This window comes from Phalaenopsis equestris, unplaced genomic scaffold (assembly GCF_001263595.1).
Source record: "Phalaenopsis equestris unplaced genomic scaffold, ASM126359v1 Scaffold000002, whole genome shotgun sequence".
Taxonomy (NCBI): Eukaryota; Viridiplantae; Streptophyta; class Magnoliopsida; order Asparagales; family Orchidaceae; genus Phalaenopsis; species Phalaenopsis equestris.
The window spans coordinates 11,717,062-11,724,323 of NW_018164444.1; positions in this window are offsets into that span (position 1 = coordinate 11,717,062).

Consider the following 7,262-nt stretch of genomic DNA (forward strand, 5'->3'; position numbering starts at 1 on the left):
AAAGAGTCATCCTCAACATCCTTGGGTCCACCCTAAGTGCAAGGGATAATTATCCCAGTTTCATGTAAATTTTTTAAAACTGCACTTAGTTTAACAATGATATACAAATTTGAGTGTATGATAGTAAGAAATTCATTAATATTTAATTGAGCATAATAGAATCAATGAAATGGATGTGATGAAAAATTAGAAATAATAAATTAAGGAATGATTATATTAGATGAATGGTAAAAGAAGTATCTATTGAAGATAAGGTAATTGAAAATAAATTTCGGAAATTTTGAAATGTATAATAAATGGGAGAAACTGCACGATAAGGGATTAATTCCAAAATTGCCTTTGATTATTTGTATGTAACCGATTTATTTCAAGAGTCACATTTTCTTATTTAGTCTCTTAATTATACATAATTAATCACAAATAGTTCCTCAGACGGAAACTTGATGAAATTTGAGACATGAAATTGATTCTAATTTAGTCCATGGGCTATACAAATTTGATCCCAACTTAATCCTTGAGGAATCATTTGGGATAAACTGTATAATAAGGTACTAATCTAAAATAATTTGATACTATGACTTAATTAACCGCATATGAATAGTTGGGCGTTATTTCGAGTTTATCCTTGTGCATAAATTACTAGCAGTGATTATGAAGGACAAGTTGTGGGCCTTCAATTACATGAATATAAATTGTTTAAAATGATTTTTGAAGCTATTTGTTGCTTAGGTAGCATTCAAAACGAATGAATGAAAGATGTGGATTTATAAAGTTTTCCCCAAGTATTTGTTACAAAGCTAATGATGATGATGAACAACAGTTCTTGTAGCTTTAACAACTCTATCGTTTAGTTTCCCAATGTTTACCCTTAGACAATGTGTCTCTTGATTATTTAATGATTCTTACATATTTATTTATAGCATGTAATAACTGTAAAATAAATACATAATAAATCAAATAATAATAATAATTAAGTAGGCCATTTCTATGGGTTTGTTTTAGGAGTCAATAAAGTTATTCTTTCATTCAAATGGAACGAGAGGGAAAGTGAGAGACAGAGGAAAAGAAATAAGAAGAAGAGGAAGATAGGGAAGAAAGGAAATCAGCGCTTATGTGTTTGGAAGGCGACACCGTGCCCTACCCAAAGTCGACATCGCCGTTTGCTGTGAGTTTGTCTGGGATTGTCGAAGCAGGCGTTGTGTTGTGTCGGTGTGCGTGAAGGAGAGTGGCTCGCCATGCAATTTGAAACCAAGCCGCTCATGCAGGAGAGGCGTGGGTTCAGGTAACGGTACATCACTCTCCGTCGAAGCCAGGGAAGAATCGAAGAATTTTTAATATGCGTGCAACACCACCGTCGAGCTGAGGAAAGCGATACAAAGCTGCCCTTCTCGTGCGAGGGAGATTGCCCAGACCTTGCCAACGCAATCAAAGAGGCAAAAGGAAGGAGAAGGAGGCAACGCCATGTGTGTGCGGTGTTGGAGTCGAGCTACGCTTGAAGGAAGAGGAGCTCGATCCCTTTCAGAGGAGAAGAAGCTCACTTGCTGCTGGAAGAGGGAGGCTCGTGCGTGCTTGTAGGGTTGTCAACCAAAACATAACCGGTGAGTTTAAGATTTTAATTAAGATATTTAATCAAATCACACACACATACACTCACATATGTATGAGTGTGTGTTTAATTCAATATTGTTAATGAAAAATTTTATTGAAATCAAGACAAATAAATAGAAATTTCGGCCTTAGAAGGAAAAGAAGACGGTGGAACGTGCGAGTGAAAGGGGAAGTCGATCTGAGAAATATAAGTAAGTGTTAATGTTTTTATTGTTATTAGATCAAATGATATAATTATTTAAATTAATGTTGTTAAATTCTATTCAATTGGAAAGTGCGAAAGAAGGCTAATAAATCCTTGAGATTTGAGGAAGGCAAATAATTTTAAAGTAAAAACATGTTAGCGTTTTAACTAATAGAATTCTTACATAGTTAAATTACTTTTGATTATTAAATATTACTTTAGAAAATTTATAAGTTTTAATTAGGTACGTTGATTTAAAGGTGCAATGAGAGTTAATTGAAGAATAAGAAAAGAGGAATCCAAGAGAAAGAGAAAGACATTCAAGCTTTAGGTCAGTAATTATTCTTTAAATGTATTAAATTAAGATGTTATTTAATAAAAAAACTACATTATTACTTTAGAGAATGCTTTTATAATCAGAGGCATGTTGTGAACTAAAGAATTCTGAAATGAATGAAGTGAAAATGAAAAATGGAATGATGGTTCCAATGACCTTAAATGAAAGTAATTAAAAGAAGTGAAATGCAACGACTTAGTCAATAAGGATTATCTTCAAAAGGTACTGTCAGAGGATGCCATTACCCATACACGATAAAAGAAATAAAAATAGTAAAAGTGTACCTTTGGGTGCAAAATTTGAGCGTATTTACAGATATAATTTTGAGAATACTTTTGGATATAATGTTAATCCTGATATGACTTCTAAAGAGGATCAAAAGGGTAAATATTTAAATTTAAATAGGGAGGGCTAAATTTAAAATGAAAGCTTAATTTTATAAATAAATGAAATAAATCTTTTTGGGTCATTCATATATAACATTTGCTTATGAATTTAATGCATATTAAAATTATAATTATGCACTGAGACATGAAATTTTTTTTTTTATTATAATTATTTTTTTAGGAACATAATTATAGATTGATATGTCTAACATGACTGATTTAATTTACAGTTTGACTACTACTGATGGGTATTATGTTTGTGGTTTCTTTGTATTATTTTTTTTCTGGGTGGTGATATTCTGTTATATGTTGGTTTGAGATATTTTCTATATGATATATTTTGTGGATTCTTATTGGCTCTTTTATATTTCAGAAATTTTTAAAAATTTATGAAAAGCAAATTAAATCTATTCGACTGCATTTCCTTGGTTAACTCTAACCTATCAGTCTGGTTGGTGATAAAAGTGATATCTGAACAATTAGATTGGATCATGAAGATGATTAAATTATTTTGTAAGGATTATTAACAAATGGTTAAATTGTGTCAAATTGTAATATTTCTTATGTTATTTTAGAAAGATGATTAATCAAGGGGAATGAGTCAGAAATGATGTGATAGAAATTGATATACCTTGACAGATTTCTATGAACACATATTTTTGTTGAGATCATAACTGTAGTAACTCAAATGGCTAAAAACTTTCAGATTCAGGTCATTTTTTTGTGGGGGAGGTCAGATGAATAAGTACTTAAAGCTATTTCAGGATATAAGATTAGCTTTATTTTCTAGAGAAGGAAGTCCGATGTATGCTTAAAACTTGTTATTGAATGTGGAAAAGATCTTAGATGAGTTCTCTTGTCCTCCAGAGAGGAGGATTACTTTGGCCACTTTTGCATCTCCGATGTATGCTTAAAACTTGTTATTGAATGTGGAAAAGATCTTAGATGAGTTCTCTTGTCCTCCAGAGAGGAGGATTACTTTGGCCACTTTTGCATCGGAGAGAGAAGCAAAGAGATGGCAACGAGGATAATTGTGGGAGAAAATTGGGGTTAGAGCCAACCACTTAGTGCAGTAGGATGAATTTGTGGCAACTTTTAGAAACTGGTTGTACATGATGATCGTTCAAATAATGCAGTAAGAGGCATAATTCACAATGCTTTCAAGGTATGCGTCCTAGTTGATTCCAAATACAGAGAAGAAGTGCCAAATGATTGTCTTGGCTAAAGGATATTATTAGAAAACCATTTATTCCTTGGGATTGATGATTATTCTATTTTGGTGGAGAGGTCTAAGAGCATTGAGTTGGATTTAGAAGCTACCCAGAGGGGGACTTTCAGAAGATAATAAATTCATAACGATCCAGGTTTTCTCAGGGCTCTTAGGGTAGACTTACCTTCTAGTTAGGAAAAACAAATGCTAAGAAGGCCAAATCCAGCAGCGTTGACACTCAAAATGAAGCTAAATAATGTGACAAGTGTAGTAAGTCTTATAAGAGTGAGTTTCTTTCTGGTTCCAATACTTGTTTTTGGTAACACCGATCAGAATATATGGTGAAAAATTATCTTGAATTGGGATAAAAGACTCCAACAGATTCTAGGGCAATATTGCGCCACCTTCTTAGAGGCTTTGACAAGTTGAGAGCAATTGACTCTTCATGATCAGTGTCAAATTCTGGTCAGCCCCAACATAATGTCCATCCCAGAGTTTATGCACTTTCACAGCAGGAAGTTAATGACTCCCCTGAAATTATCACATGCATATTTTACTTTTAAGAAATTTTAACCCAATTTATTCTTAATCATAATAAAATTTATGTTATGTCATGTTATTCATAACACATATATTAATAAGGGTGTGTTTATTTCGACAGTGGCTGTAGAAAAACTAGTTTCAAAAGTTGTTGAAAATTCGATGTTCCGAAACTGATATTTCGGAAGCAGTTGGTCTGTTTAAAAAATAGAATTCTGAAAGTGTTGCATGTTGACAAAATGACTATAATAACTCTCAGTATATAAACACAGTTTAGTTTAAACTGTTTAAAAGACAGTTTTGAAAATATTGTCTGTTGAATAAATTCAAGGTCAATTTACCAAATTCTTTTCACTCACAATGCCATTATAAGAAACTGTTAAAAGTCTTAACAAATTCTTTAGTTCACAGTTTTGAAAGTAAAAATTTAAAATTAAGGTGAACATTAACTGAATCATAAGAAATTATCAAATCTTGTCTTCAAACAACAACATTATAAAGAAATTGCGATAAATCAAGCGGTCTCAGTTATTGGGTTGCTCAATTAAAGTCTTAAACTCGGCCAAAAAGACAAGTTTGCTTAAAAAATAAAAAACTAACACAGTATAGTTTATTTATCAAAATACATAAACATTATTAAACAATAAAAACAACGCTACAATCAATAAATCAAACAAAAATAGTCTTAACAAAAAAACTTAAAATTTTTTACATCATTTTTCACCGTATCATCAAAGGCATATATCTTTTCATCGGCTCTCTCCTGTATGGCATCTCTCGATTTATAAACACAATGTAAAAATTTGTAATACCTATTTGTTAAATTTTTTGGACATCTGTAAATTTTTTCTTGCATTTTCACCTTTTTGAGTAGTGAAAACAACACAATAGATTCCAATCACAAAAAATTGGTCGATGCTTGATCCCCCTAGAGCCTGTCAAATTGCTTGAGCTCATTTTTGATTGTGTAATCCTGTACATAAAAAAACAAGGGAAATTTACATACCTAGAACATAATTGCTATGTATTTACAAATCTCAAAACCAAACTTTCATATTTACATAAACAAAGCAGTGGGATGGGTACCACACATGTCCAAGCAGTGTTCAAATAGCCCACAGTAAACAACATTATCATAAATATTAAAGTAGCACATCTGATAGCATTGCCCTTTCGCGTGAAATAGCACAAATGCAGGTCACAACATACAAGTGCAGGTTACAGCATACAAGGGTAGGTTACAACAGTCAGAGAGCAGGTTACGGCAAAAATACCATTGGATGTCAATAAGGATGACTCAAAACTGACCAATTGAAAGCATACAACTGCACGTTACAGCAATCAGAGTTGCTGTCATCCAATGCACGCACACCGTACAATTCAGAGTTGCAAGTGCAAGTTACAACAAACTTTGGGTGTTATACATGTAAATACATAGAGATTGTGTAGTATGCATGTAAATCTGAATATGTTCTCAGGGGATGAATAATCTGCCAAGGAGTTATAAATTTCAAACATATAATTTCCTTGATGAGTATAATAACAGATTCAAACAAAAGAGTTATAATAAGAAAATCTCAGGGGTCAGAGTAATTACATGGAGATGAATAATCTACAATTAGAAGAAAGCAATGGACCCATAATGCAGGGATCGTGGTAGAAACGTGTACTTAGCATATAGAAATGACCATCCAAAAGAACTCATTGGATCAAATGACTCATCATAACTTTCTAAAAAAACTAACACTTGAATAAAGAGACAAGTAACAAAATCTAAAAGAGGCACAGACAGCCAAATCCATTTTAGAAGAGACTAAGTTATATCGAATTGTAAGTTAATGAAGCCATCAAATGAATACTGAACAGACGACAACTCCCTACTTACGTCTCGATGAAGACAACTCCAAAAGCGGTACAAGAATTTCTTCCACAATCACCATGCAAAACGTTTCATATCACAAAAAAATGTACCACAAATTGATGTCTGTACGACTGAATTGAATGGTATGTGCGTAAATTCAGTAAAAAAAAACAAGCGTATGAGATGCATTGCTTCCACATTCACAAATCAACTCGGTATCTGAAGACATACCACTTCAATGCAATAGATATCTGAATACACAACACTTCTCAATTTAAGTCTTGGCTCTTGATATGTAAATGCATAAGAATAAGTGCTAAAATGGTTCAATGAAATCCTCAATGGCAATAAATGATGGACTATAATTCAATGCAATAGATATCAGCTTAAGTAAAACAGTTTAATAATAAAGATGGTAGATCATTAAAGTCAGCCAACAGATGCTTTGCCCAATCAAATCTTACAACAGTTGCTCCCTTGTTGTTATATTAAAAATAAAATTCAGCCGACAGATGCTTCCTCCCGAACCAAAGTGAATGAAATTGTCCGCTTTTTTACCAAAAAAAAAACCCAGCAAGAATAGAAGTAAACACCATAAAGTTGCATATCTAACACCTTCAATAGATATTAGCTTAACCAAAAAATAGTGCTTCCTACAACTTTCAGTAACATTTCCAGTAGAGACCAAACACCTAAGTCTACAGCAAAAGTAAAATACACCGCCGCGTATCTAATTTATCATGCTAGCAGCTTCTCCTTGGAACAACCTGTATTATCAAACACCCAAAATTAGTTGACAGTAGAAGACGTCTTCTCCTTGGAGTGCCAAAATGCAATTATAGCACCAATTAAAAGCTATTATGATAATAGAAAGCATCTTCTTCTAGGAACCTTGATTCACAAGTGGTGCATTTTTTCAGAAATCAATGCCTTCTATTCTTTTCAGTAATCAAAGGATCATTTACAGACATATCCACCCAATTTTTATGTATTTAAATATAAAAATATTGCATGTTGATTTTTTCATCTACACCGCTCAAAACTTTCATATCACATCAAAATTATGGGTCTGGGGCACCCATTCCTATTATTCCGCAACCACGTTCAGAGTCATTCACTACTTCAGCCACCGTTCG